Source organism: Gekko japonicus, unplaced genomic scaffold (genome assembly GCF_001447785.1).
Source record: "Gekko japonicus isolate JY-2015 unplaced genomic scaffold, Gekko_japonicus_V1.1 scaffold1035, whole genome shotgun sequence".
NCBI classification, from domain to species: Eukaryota; Metazoa; Chordata; class Lepidosauria; order Squamata; family Gekkonidae; genus Gekko; species Gekko japonicus.
Window position 1 is genome coordinate 621,951 of NW_015168078.1, and position 14,805 is coordinate 636,755.

A 14,805-nucleotide genomic window follows, 5' to 3' on the forward strand; every position below is an offset into this window, starting at 1 on the left:
CTGTGAGCCCTTCATCTATGCTCTTTTATAAATAACTAAAGAGTGCTGTCCCTTTAATTTGACTCTGCAGTCCCTTCCCTACGTCTGGAGCCTGCCTGCTAGCCTCCCCTCATCTAGGGAGCCCTTCTGTGTGCGTGGTGGCACTCTCTGCAGCTCGGTCCTCTCCACTACTGGTCCCAGAGCCTTTACCTTCCTTGAGAACTGCTGGCAGCCTCCTCTCCTTGCCACCCTTCCTCCCCTGTCCCAGCTGGGCCCACCTTTTTATCAGGTTCCAGCCTGGGGGGAGGGTTGCCAACTCCAGGTTTGAAAATTCCTGGATATTTGGGATGGAACCTGGGGAGGGGAGGGTTCAGGAGGGACCTTAGTAAGGTATAACGCCATAGAGTACAACCTCCAAAGCAGCCATGTTCTCCAGAGGAAGTGATCTCTATAGACTGGAGATACAATGTAAGTCTGAGAGATCTCCAGGCCGCATCTGGAGGTTGGCAACCCTAGGGGAAGGTACCCTGACACACACACACACACCCCACGCTAACATGCCCCCACCCGGGCTGCTTCTTAAATTTAGCCTGGGTGGCAGTGGCATAGGGCCAAGCCCACACCGGGCTCTTGTGGCCCTCCTCCCTCACAAGCACTTTGGAACTAGAACAACCATAAAAGACATATCAGAGTCCTCTGCCTCACCTGACAGCCCTTCCTGATTAAAGATGGAACAGCCCTGACTTTACTAGGCAGCCCATTCCACACTGATGGCCTACCACTGAGAAAGCCCTCAGGGGAAGGATACATTTAATGGGACTGGCACTCAGTTAAGCTTACTTGTTCTTCCCCTATTGATTCACAGTCTTCTGCCTCATCGTCCCTCTGTGGTAGGTAGAATGCTGGATATAGACAGAGACACAGAATTCTGATCTCGCCTCAGTTGGCATCTCTCAGCCTAACCTACCCTGTTGTGAGGAATGAAGTGAGGAAGGGAACTAGGCATACCATCCCAGACTCCTTAGGAAGGGTGGGATAAAAATATGGTAAAATATTTCCACTGCAAACTGATCCATCCTAAAACAAACTCCTGTGTGGTCTGTCTGTCTGTAATTTTGTGACACGTACACATTCAGTTGTAGCACTAATAAACATAGCAGCAGCATGCTAGTTTTCATTGCTGCTCTCGTTTAGATTTTTGTATTTAGACATTATTTCACAGAAGAGCAGAGCAAAAAAGAAAAAGTGTTAGAAATTATTTATGGCCAGCGTTAATGGAATTATCAGGAATAGCTCTATTTGAAGATGATTTGGGTTTTTTAGGACCAATCAGGAAAGCATAATTGTAAAGTGAAAGTTTGCCTATGGCCCCGGTCACACGGGCAGGAAAATGCGGGGGGGAAGCGTGGCTGTTTGCCCTGGAGCAAAATAACGTGCAGCTGCACGATCAGACATCCCATAGAGGTCCCGTAGAGGTCCCGTGGTTAGGGGGGAGGTGCCGATCACAGGACAATCCCGCGGCACGGCAAAGAAGCGGCCTCTCTAGCAAAAGGCTCCGTGGGTTTAACCCCTTCCAGGGCTGCAGAGGAATGCAAACTGTGTCCTCCGTCCGGTCCCCTCCAGGAGGAGCTTCAGTCGGGCCGCCCTCCCGCCACGCCTCCCCTGCACCTCCCCCTCTGCCGCCCGGTGCAGAGAGTTCCTCTTGAGCAGGCCAAGCCAGGAGTGGGGGGGGTACGGAAAAGAGGAGGGGGCTGAAGTGTGCGCATGTGCCGTTGGGTGCTTGTGCGCATCCCATGGAGACCTGGGGGGAAAAAACCTTTTAGTGACGGGACATGGGTGGGCGCCAGATGCCACGACCTACCACCGGAAACACGATCAGGCGCCTGCCCTTGCCCCGCGGTTTTTGTAAACTAGTACCTCGGAGGTACTAGTTTTTTATCCCGCATCTTCGGTGGGAAGCCTTGGGTTCGCCACGGGAGCTCTACGCTTCCCAGGTGTGGCGCCGTGATCGGGCCCGGAAAACCCGCTTATCTTCCTTCTCTGTAGCGTGGCTAATGCTCCGTGTGACCGCAGCCTATATATAATAACTGAGGTGTTAAAGATATATTTACTTATTTTGACTTTTTAAAGTGTTCTGATTATTTCAGTGGGTGGAAGAGGTCATGGAAATACATAATGACTGAGCAGGGCAGCCTGCAGACTCCCTGTGGGACAATCATATCTGTTCAATTGCTACAAAGCGTTATGATGTCATAGGTTTTTAAGGAAATTCCAGGGCTGTGTGGAATTTCACAGACAAGAGTACACCCTCCCAAAGCACTACTAGCAGTATGGAAAACTTGTATTTGTGCCCACTAAAACGTATATGTGGGTGAGGAGATAGAACGTGGAAAATTATGAAAAAATAGGATATGCTTGGAGGTTTAGGAGAATGAAGGGTAAAGATAAACATGCCGGGTGGGGGCAGGAACTGAAAGTATTGTAAACAGGAGGGAAGGAAAATTCCCTTCAGACCTGCTGGTATTACTGCATCTGAGGAGAAGAGGCCCAGAGATGAACCTCTCTGGTATCAGCTGGCCCAGAGGAATGTGTGAGGTATTCTCTGTTAACATAAAAATTACTCAAAGGAAAAAGAAAGCTGAATTGCTATGAAGAACTATGGAAAATCTGGGTAATGAAAAAAAAATACATATGTACTCTGATCAGAAGCCTGCTGAGAGGCATGGGCCTTCTCTGGATTTCATTGGCTGGATTTATCCAGATAAGGACAGTACCACAATCAGCCACTGAATGAGGCAACTGTCTTGGAGATCATAAGGCCAAGGTAACTGTACTGAGCATATGTTTTGTTATAATTTGCAACTAAAACTTTAAAAAACTCTTTGTAGTAGAATATAACTAAAAATTTTATTTATTTATTTATTTATTTGGTTTCTATACCGCTCCTTCCCGTAGGCTCGGAGCGGTTTACACAATTTATTTATATTCCTATCTAGGGCCACATAGTATGGGGAGGTGACTGCCTACTGGCACCGGGACAGCAGGATTCTCTTGTTGTTGTTCTTTGATTCTCGGCTTCTTTAACGTGGTGGGCTTTTTCCATCCAACTCCTGGCGACGGCGTCCGGTGCAGGTATTATTTGTGTAGTGACTCCCTCAGGCCGGATCCCCATGGTGCGCAGCTGTGCGGTGATCACAGCTCCGGCATTCATCCTACTGGCTCCGCCGCACTGCGTCATTACACCACCACGCCGTCCGTTAGTCTCCGCCCGGATTCAGCCGCCACTCAGCGCCGGATATTCGCCGCCACCACCGCTCATCGCCGCCGCAGCCGCCACCGCTCGTTTTCAATGCTCATTGCCACACCGTCACACCACTACTCGCCGGTGGGCCTGCTGCACACCGCCCCATAGGGAGGAGGATGCCCCCTGCTACCTAGGAGCAGGTACCCATTTATTTACTTGCAAGGCTTTTGAACCGCTGGGTGGGCAGGAGCTGGGACAAGGGCTGGGAGCTCACCCCAGCCGCAGTGGGTCTCGAACAGCCTTATGGCTTTAGATCTTTTACTTTTACTGCATACATTGATACTAATCTAAAATATTCAGTTCTTTCTTGTTCTTCTTCCCAGTTAATCAATACATTTCTCAAGGAAGATAATCAACTATCTTCTGTTCTTCCCAGGAGCTCTTTTAATGTTATATCGTATTTTCTTATCTTCTTATCTGGCTTCTCAGTTCAGTCAGACATTTATATATATTGTTTCTGGTACCACAGTTAATTCTGACTGGAGCTTTGCAGTATTAGTAAACGTAGCTTTTCATCCTTCAATCATAAATTGAGTTTCAAAGTTTGTTCTTTGGCTTACTCAGCATATGTAAAGTTTTTATCAGTTAAAAACATCCTTTAATTGGTTGATAGCGAATGCAGAAGAATGATCATTTCTTAAATGTTTTTGCTGCTTCTTTTGAACCTTGACTGGACAGTCATTCTATCTGGGAAACAGGAAGAAATATTACTATTTGTTTTCATCCCCCCCCCCCATGTGATCAATTATATCTTGAGCAGTTCTGGCATAGAATTTAGTTGGCTGGATCCCCTGTAATGAAATGGCCAGAGTATTACAGAAATCTTCTAGATGGAGAGCATCAGCACCAGCTTTTCAGGAAAGCACAGCCAAAGCCGTTGAGCTCCCTAATCTACACTAGCAACAAGAGACGAAGTGGTGCAGCCAGTTGTGTCCCTACTGCAAGTTAAGCAGGCAGGCTAATTTACAAATTCTGAAAGTGCAAGCGACAGAGGCAGCTATTGAAATGGATTACAAATTAGCTCAGGAAAGGGATTTAACTGTTCTAGAGGAGAACAGAAGAGAAAGACTAAAGAGATTTCTGGCCGCAAAACTAAGTAAGAAGGATTGAAAGATCTTCTCAAAGGAAAAGGGGGAGGGCCAGCAATTTTGTTTGCACCCCTTATGCATACTAAATAAGACTGGGTTAACCATTATTAAGTGCTTCTCTTTCAGATGTTAGAGCAGCAGCATGGCTACCATCAAGACTGGAAGCTGGATAAAAAGCCAATAGTATGAAGTGGCACCTCACCTGGATTGGGAATTTCAACCATGGCAGTAAAGCGCCCTGAAAAAACAAAATAGGGATATGGTAAATGATCCCATCGAAATGGAGATACTTTCTATAATTTAAATTATTTATGGTTACAAGAAACACCTCCATACCTAGACTTCTTGAACATGCCTCACAGCTCAAAAGATAACTGTGGTTTATTCATCAAATGACGGGTTGGCAGGGTAATTCAAGCATCGTATTGCAAAGGAACCTTTTATTTTTAGGTAGGAAGACAGAGTTCAGAAGTATGGATGCAAGCAGAAGAGTGACCTAGTTGGGCTTACAGTTAATCACATGATAAAAACTATTCCTGGACTATGCTGCTTCCAATTGCAGAAGGAAGATTGCCTGGTTGAAGCCTAGAAAGTGAACTATCAGAAACAGTTTCTAGCCAGCTTTCTCCCTAACACGGTTTTCAATAATATGGTTTTAAAAATTACTTTGTAGGAGAACATGCAATCTGCAGGAGGAAGAGTCTTACCTTTTATGGATCTTTTGCATCTATAAATATGGAACAAATAGGATTCAACCTTGGGACCCATTTCCAAAAGCGCAAACTTTATGGTGAACAATGGCTTTGAGAAGTTATTGATTATTTTGTTATTTGGGACCTTTTTGCAATCCCTCAGACTGGAATATCTTTAACTGCAGAAGGTAACAAGTAAACAAGATTCCGCTGACCTCAAGCAAGATGAGGTTTGATTGATTTGTCCCTAGCCTAATAAGCGGTTCTGTGCAGAGCAACATCTGCTGATTATGCCTGTTAAACATGATCCAGAAGCCAGGGTGCCTAACTCTGTCTTGGTGGGCTGAAATTTCTCAACTTCTCTCTGAATCACAAACTGCATCCTTTTGTAGGCATGTCAAGCACTTTGAGCTCTTTTGGAATCCAGTCCTTGGAGGGCACCATTAAATGCACTAGCCAGCTTGAACCCCAGCCCTATGTCCCGGCATTGTTATGGAGAAGAACAATGAAAGTTGTGTATATATCCACTAAGTAATATTAACAAAATCAACAATTGCAGAAAATATTTTATATAATGAAAAACATCCAAAATCATAAACAAGTGCAAAAAGAGGTCTAAACAGTGAAGTTAACCAAGTTTTCCGGATTACAAAGTCATTTCGTTGTCTTCATCCAAATGGGACCATATATATATTTTAGCACTATCAAATTAAATATATGATTTATATGAATTACAATTGTGCAATGTACCATATTAACAGTTTGTATTAATTTATTTAATTTAATAAATTTTTAATTTTTAATAAATTATATGAATTATACTATTTTAAAAAGGTTTTAAATTCTTTGTATTAAAATCAATCAATACCTGCAGAGTTTCATTTTTATGTAGCATAATTCTATAAATATTCACATGATCTATAGAAAAAACAATATTCTTCAACATCATATATACAAATATAATAAGTTAAAACATTCATCAACAGTTATCAAGGTCAAAACACCCACCAACAATTTTCATACAGTTGGATACATCTATTTCCAAGGTTGGGCCAACAATATAGTGAGTAGAAATGAAGCCTCAAAGATTGCTACCGCTATAGAGTCTTATAATGTAAGCATTCATTAACTTTCCTCCCATTAGTATAAAATTAAAAGGCATCCATAATTCTTTAATAGTGCTTATAGGTATTCTGCTATAACTTACTCTAAACAATTCTGTGAGGAAAGTATGGACAACAAATTGCAGAGTGCAACTTACAAAAACATCTTACAAAAATAACTTACAAAAAGCAAGAAAGTTCCAAAGCAAGATTAAGCCCATAAGGTCGATATGTTTTAAGCCTATGAATCCAAAAGGCTTTGTGCTATAGAAGTCGTTTGTGTGTGTCTATTTTATTGTACCTTTTTGGTCTCACTATTTCTAATACTAAAAATCTAAAGTCCTCATTATTGTGCCCCTTGTCTAAAACATGTTGAACCAGGGTCACATCTGTGTATTTATGTTTAATATGAGATTTATGTTCCGTGATGCGAGTTCTTAAAGAATGAGTAGACATCCCGACATAATGCCCTCTTTATGTCGGGATGTCTACTTGACTTTATGTCGGGATGTCTACGTGACTTCTCAGTTAGCACCCGGTAGGGCTGGTGACTTGGTCCGTCAGTCTCTCAGCTGAGGGTTAACTTAGAGGGGCTGGTGGTGGCTTGTTACCCTGTGGAGTGAGGATCTACTCCCCAGTTTTGTGCATTTTGCTGTAGACCTTCATCCACTGCCTTCTTGTGGGACAAGGGCACTTTTACAGCTTCACCAGTGTTAGATCGCCGCTAACAAAGAGCCGGAGAGTGATTTCAACAATAATGATCAGCTTTATTGAAGGTATGAACAAGCGCTTGAAAAAAGTCATAACCAGAACAGTTTAACATTGGGAGCTAGGCTCCTTTTAAACGCTCCCGGGCTAATGTAGCCATGCCTATTTACAATAAACAACCAATGAGGTTGTGCGGATAACAACCAATGAGAGTCCTTCCCTCGCAGAGAATTGGCACAGTCCTGATTGGTCGCTGTTGTGGAGCGACCAATAGGACGTTAGCTCAGAGGAGCCTTCCTCTGGCTCAAAGCTTAACATGGGGAGTCATGCGGTGATTCAGTGTAAGCCTTTTTCAATACACCACATCAAGGACATCTGCACTCTGTGCCTTCAGATCATATGCCACCTTATACAAACCACCACGCATAAAATGTCTCCTCTAGATTAGAGCTGGAGAAAGCTCACCTCATGGTTAGGTTCTTCAGAATGATTAAAGGACACGACACCAAAGGCTTAAAACTTGCCAAGGGCCCAACAATATATTAAATCTTTAACAAATACATAAAAGAACCAGTACATCTGTGTACCTTACAGTAGCCGCCAAATCCTAGCCGCTATGCTGCCTCAAAGCTCCATGTGAGTGCTTTGATATGGCTTTCTTCTTTTAAAGAGGCAAAGCCAGTATCTTGCCAGGTATTAACAGTCAACTCATACTCTTCATCTCTGTCTATGTGTTTGGGGAAATTTGCATAACTCCTGGCTACCCTATCTTCTAAACTAGAACTCCTGCCCCCAGCAAACCCAATCGGCATTTTTCTTCCATTCACAGCAAAATTCTCCCCCAGATGCTGTCATTTTCCCCCTGGTCACTGTTCAACCTTCACACATAAAAAAGAAACGATGTATGCATGTTAGACTGATGTGTGCTACTTGGCACATTAAAATGGAGTCAATTTACACTTCTACCCTTTGTATTTTTTTGTTGAGCCACACAGGGAAGGGGAAAGAGAGGAAGAAAGAAAATCTCTTAATGGACTCTGAGGCATTACTAATCATTAAAGGTCAACAGCTTGTGGATTAACCAATCCCCAGACAACTCTCTGGCATAACAGAACTGAAAGGGCTCTGGCTGGGTTGGGGAATTTGGAATAATGGCTCTGCAAATCTCTTCCCACAAAGCAGTAGACTGCATTGATCCACGTTGGATTGCCACGTAGCTTTGTCTTTGCATAGGAAACCCCGTCATTTCTGCTATTGGTACAGGTTCCCACAAAAACTCCCAGGTCTGTTTTTGGATGTCTTAATGTTTAAATAGCCCCCCAAAAGAGGATGTTAAGAGCACTGGTTGTGGCTACTTTTTAAATATATCATAATTACCATAAATATAGATAGTCTGAGAGATACAAGTTCACATGGGTTGAAACAAAGGGAAAGGGGGAGGTCAAAGTCCTTTTTTAAAGAAGATATTAGGAGAAATTTGATTGTGTAGCAGTGAGAGCAGATGTAGTGGTTAAGAGCGACAGACTCTATGGTTTGGTGTAGTGGTTAAGAGCGGAAAACTCTAATCTGGAGAACCGGGTTTGATTCCCCACTCCTACACATGAAGCCAGCTGGCTGACCTTGATCAGTCAATGGCCGCGTTCAGACTGGCAGTTTGGCCCGGCAGCCAAATGTTTCAGTAGCGGATCAGTAGTGGCTGATAAGGAACTCTGTGATTGAGTTCGGACAGGCAGTTTGAAGCAGGAGGGAGTTGTGGCAAAAAAGACCTGGAACAAACTGTTCCGGGTTTTCCTGTTCACACTGCAGCGACTGGTGCGGGAGCATACCGGGAGAAGGTGCAAGGGAGCGTTCAAACTGTTGGCCCAGAGGCACATAAGGTGTGGCTTTCTTTTTTTGTAATCTGGAGATATGTGCTTATGCGCATGAGAGCTTATGCACATGAGCGCATAAGCGCATAAGAAAAATGCGGCTTTTGGCGTTCACACTTTGGCCAAGTTCAGACTGGCAGTTTGGCCCAGCAGCCAAACATTTCAGTAGCGGTTCAGTAGTGGATTAAAGAGGCGGGTTCACACAGGCGCATCTGTCAGGCGTCCCCCAATTGTACTCAAGCCGTCTTGTGCCGCTTCCCCCCCGAGTTTAAAAGATACCAGGTGAAAGCGGTAGCAAACCGTGTGTAGAGCGGGTTGATTCCAGTTCTCTGAGTGTGAACGCAAGCGCTGTTAAGGCGGGAAGAACCCACAGTAATTGATAATAGACACCGGCTGTTTCCGCAGGCAGGCGCCGTCGGGCCCTGCGCGACCATGCCCTATTTGCTGCTGCGCCCATGCGCCCATGCGTATGGACACATGCAGCCCAGCACAGAAACAGCTGCTAACAGCCCGCCAGGACGGCCCAGCAGTGTGAATGCTCCCTTGCGCTTCCTCCATGGTATCCTCCCACTTCATTCGCTGTGGTGTGAATGGGAATACTGCAACCAAGCCGTTCCGGGTCTGTTCTGGTTTTTCTTTGCCACAACTCCCAAGCACTTCAAATTTCCTGTTACTCGGCAATTTTAATTTGACTCTGTGTGTATTCAGATTACTGTATTTTTATTTATATGCCAATAAAAGGCTTTGGATGGACTTCAAATTTCCAGTCTGAACGCAGCCACAGTTGTCTCAGAGCTGTTCTCTCAAGAGGACTTCTCTCAGAGGTCTCTCAGCCCCACCTACCTCACAGGGTGTCTGTTGTGGGGAGAAGAAGGGAAGATTATTGTAAACTGGGGGGGGTCCCTCTCCTTGTCATGGAGTTTTCAGCGCGGGTGACGTCATTGTGCCGGGCACATTGGCACTGATGGGGCTCTTGGGGGGTGGGGTTCCCCCATCGACCGGCTTGGTGGTGGTGGATCAGGGGGTCTGAAAGTGGGCAAACCCCCGCTCCTGTCGGGGGAGTGGCAATCCTACCGCTCTGAGACTCTGAGTGAAGGGCAGGGTATAAATCCAACTCCTCCTCCTCCTCCTGCCCTAAGAAGTTGTCTAGAGCAAATCAAGCCTGAACTCTCCCTAGAAGCTAATATGACCAAACTGGAGGCTATCATACTTTGCTCACATTATGAGAAGACCAGGCTCACTGGAAAAGACATTAATGCTAGGAAAAGTGGAAGGCAGCAGGAAAAGACCCAACATGAGATGGATTGACTCTCTAAAGGAAGCCACGACTCTCAGTTTGCAAGACCTGAGCAAAGCTGTCAATGATAGGACATTTTGGAGGTCATTAATTCACAGGGTTGCCATAAGCTAGAAATGACTTATAAATCAGAGTCATTCATTTCTTGTTTTTTCTTTACAAGTTGGGGTTAACTAATTTTCTATCAGTTTTTCTATCCACATATATACTTTTTCCCAATTGCTTATAAGTACCAGCCCACTAAGTTCATTATCCAAATGGATAAGGCCAGATGAGGGTAGCATCAGCCTCAACAGCTCCAAAGGGATGAAGAGCCAATAACATGCAACACAAAAAGGAACCACATGTCCTGACCTGGATAGCCCAGGCAAGTCCGATCTAGTCACATCTCGGAAGCTAAGCAGGGCCGACCCGGGCAAATAATTGGAAGGGAGACCTCCAAGGAATAACAAGGCTGGGACGTAGAGGCATGCAATCAAGCCACCTCTCTGAAAACATCCAAGCCCTACTAGGGGTCGACAGAAATCACCATGACTTCCAGGCTCACAAGCACATATACACACATGCACGCATGCACACATGCACGCACGCACACATGCACACAAATACCCACCAAAAAAGAGAGAGAGAAAGAAACACCTATCAGTCTGTCCCCACCCATGCAATGCAGCACGAGGGCAAGCAGATCAAGGAATGAGTCACTAGTGAGAAATGCTGAGTCATTTTGTGACACATGCATGAAGTATAGAGAGGCGGCATCACAATAGTGCAGAGTCCCTTATGCCCACTTCCATGTTTGTGTGACTAGTCAGGGAAAGCAACACATTGGGATAGCATTATCAGTACACTTATCTTTCATTTTATGACTACTTGGACCCATTCTTAGTTTGTACAAATCTGAATCAATTTTTAGCAATTCTGGTAAGTGAATTTTGAGCATTGTGCGCTGTAGTGATGGGCAAAACACTCCCCCCCCCCTGGCCTGGCTGAAAGAGTAACCCGGGCATTATCCCAGGGTAATGCCCCCCCCCCAGCTCCATCATGCATTTTCAGATATCCTTGAGCATCAGCAGAATTGTGACAAGGAAGCTTTCAGCCACATTCAAGGAGTGAGGAATAAACCCATTTGTGCTGCTCCAAGGACCTTGCTAAGTTCTGTAACTGCCTCATAATGAGAAAGCTGTGTGTTAAACCCATGAAATGAAGGGTGACTGTTTATGATTCTGATCGATGCCAATAAAGTTTTTGAATTGAATTGACTTTGCATAGCTCCCTTCTGTATATTTCATACCATAATCTCTGCTCCTTCATCTTGGTTCTTGAAAGGCTGCCATGATCCTAACCAGAGCAATGCAAAAATCATAGATGGAACAAATGCGTTTGTTGACTGTAGGCAAGAACTGCACCCTGAACTATTGATTAGGCCTAGGTTGAAAGTTGCTTTTGTCTGCAGGGATTAGTACTCCTGTATTTCACATACCTTAGCTATAATGCTGAACCAGCAATCATTGCATGCTTAGGGGCCATCTCCTTGTAGGTCTCTTTGCTGTCACCAGTGGCTGCCAGTGACATGGAACAGCAGAGAGAGTCATGCAGTAAGAGAAGCTTGATATTACAGCTGTGAGGGGTGCGTGGGAAAATATGGAGGACATAACAAGCTTCCAAGACACATGCCTCTGAGTGTGAATTATTGCTATGAACTGGAGTTCAGCAATTTAGCAGCTCAGTTGTTACATGTCAGTGCATTATAATTACAGTTATTAAAACACCATGTGCACAAATAGTCAGCTTTTTCCAACTGCATAGGTGCTCCACATTTCTCCGTTCTTAGAGTTTTCATCAATGTTATTGTTGCTGTCCTCCTCCTCCTTGAATCTATTGTTTAGTCAGAAGACTTCAAACAAGTTCTGAACATTTTGCTTCCTCCTTTGGTGGTTCCTCTGTTAGCAGTGGGACGGGAGTGCAATAGTCCACTCGTGTACCAATATGGTGGACCTCAGCAGCTCTTTCCACCAGCCTACTTCCATTCCTTGGGAAGGCAGGCAGCATGGTATATCCTGATCTCATCAGATCTCAGAAGCTAAGCAGGGTTAGTACTTGGATGGGAGACCACTGAGGAAGACTCTGCAGAGGAAGGCAATGGCAAACCACCCCCGCTTCTCACTCGCCTTGAAAGCCCTTTGCTGGGGTCACCATAAGTCGGCCATGACTTGACAGCACTTATGTATGTACCTCCATTCTTGATCTTTAACATTTAAGGCCCTCACAAGGCCCAGACTTTTTGTTTATATCTTGACTGTCCTGACTTGTAGTTACATTCGTATCTTCTCACTCTCACCACATTTATTTATTTATTTATTTATTTATTTATTTTATTCAATTTATACCCCGCCCTCCCCGCAATGCAGGCTCAGGGCGGCTACCAATGCTACCTTTTTCTTGGAGTATTCTTGACTCCTTAGGACACATACCCATTTTTTCCTGATCAGGTGCTGCAACCCCTAGGGTTTTTTCCCCCCAGTCCTAGTCTGTTTCAGAAAGAGGAGAAATGTAGCACAGATGGCAAAATGGGGCAGCAGGCCATTTATAGAGGCAAAGTGGGGAACTGCCTGGGGTGCAAAAATTCCAGGACTGCTTACCTGTTATGGAGCAAACCGCTTATGGAGGATGCAACCAAAGATAGCTTAGCATGCCTCAGGTAGGTAAGGTCCTTTACATTCCATGTTAAAAAATTTACTGTTTTGAGCAGAGCTACATCCTTCTAAGCCCATTGACTACAGTGGACTTAAAAGGGTGCAACTCTGCTTAGGACTACACTATAAGAAACTTCTGATCTCCACTGGCCACCAGGGGCACACCTGTAGATGTAAAGGAGACAAGAATGAAATCAAAATGAGAAACTACTATCCCAGTCAACTCTTGCTCATTTAATGTTCTCTTGTTATGTTTATCAAGATGAAGGGCAAGGAAGAGAGCAGGGATTAAATTTGCTTAGGATAGCAAAAAAACAAAACAAAACATTCCTGAGATCTGTAAAGACCTGATCTCTCACATGTTGGTAGCCACTAAGACTTTGGTAGCTAGACACTGGAAGGACAAAACTCAACCTTCAACCCAAATGTGGTTCAACAAACTATGCGAATACCTGATTATGGACAAAATTTTGGTTTCCATCTCTTTGGTCGACAATCCGGACTTCCATTCTATCTGGAACGTTGGCTCCCGTTTCTTGGATATATGGAAAAACACAGAAAAATCAAAGCAGCACTTCCTGATAATCTTAAAATTACTGCTATATATTGAAATGCCTTGACTATTTTGACTGGTTTCTTTTCACTTTTTCCCTGTTTATGAATGTTAATGGTTACGACTGTCTTTATTGTTTGTTCACATATATTTTGATATATCAATAAAATATGTTGTCGAAGGCTTTCACAGCCAGAGTTCATTAGCTGTTGTAGATTTTCCGGGTTGTATGGCCGTGGTCTTGGCACTGTAGGACCTGACATTTCGCCAGTAGCTACTGGCGAAACGTCCGGTCCTACAATGCCAAGACCATGGCCATACAACCCGGAAAATCTACAACAGCTATCAATAAAATGTTTATATATATATTTAAAAATCCTGACTGGCCCCATGGAAAATGTTACAAACTTGATCTGCCTCACAAGGCACCTGTTGGACTATGTATTATTAAGGTGTTCGTTTACTATAGGGCTGTGCTGAATGCTTGTGTGTGAAGTGTTACTTTGTGAAAGGGAGAATTTCAGGGGCTTGGAAGGTTCTCCTTGAAGCCTTCTCTATGTCTTTTGTTGCAATTCCCCCCACTATTGTATGTTTCTGCTTCGGTTTCGGTGCTATCCCCACCCGACCCCTTGCTCTGTCTACCTTCCAGGAGTGGTTCCAGGCAATTGGGGATCGTGTAATCAACATGACGAGATCACAGTGCCACACGGCAAGCCAGTCAGAGATCCTATAATAAATATGTTAAGATCACGATGCCCTATGGCCAACCAGAACTCCTTACATAATGATGTCATGAAGACAAGCGTGAAGTCTGGAAATGTTGCCTTTAATCTACACCAGAGGTCAATTCGGGGGGATCGCAGTTCCCCTGGGTGAGATGCAGAGGGAGGGGCACACAATGAAGCCCCGCCCCCTTCTTCCAGCCGCCCCCTGCTTCCAGCCTCATTCTGTTGCAGAAGGAGGAAAAAGCAGGAGGGTAAGTTGGCGTCCTCCCCCTCTGCCTGGCCGAGGCCACTCCACATGGCCTCCGCAAGGACTCCCAGCCCCATCCGGGAGCTTCCCCGAGGTAGCTGTGTTAGTCTGTTGCTGCAAAATAGTCCAAGAGTTCAAATAGCACCTTTAAGACTAACAAATAGCACCTTTAAGACTAACCTTTAAGACTAAGACTGAGTGGTGGGTGTGGCCTTATGACACACTTCCAGTGATGGCAGGGGGTGTGGCATATACTAATGAGTTATGCTAATGAGTTCCCCTAGCTCTTTTTCTACGAAACGACCCCTGATCTACACTGATGATACCAAGTAGCCATGGACAAGAGTAAGAGTCCGGTAGCACCTTACAGACTAACAAAATTTGTGGTAGGGTATGAGCTTTCATGAGTCACTGCTCACTTCGTCAGATACCAAGTAGCCAGGTTTGGTTATATACATTATGAAGCCAATTGAGAGTGCAGGTAGAAACAGTGTCAGAGAGGGGGTCACGGGTCATAAAGTTTTGCCTGTGTTCATAGCTAACTTGAA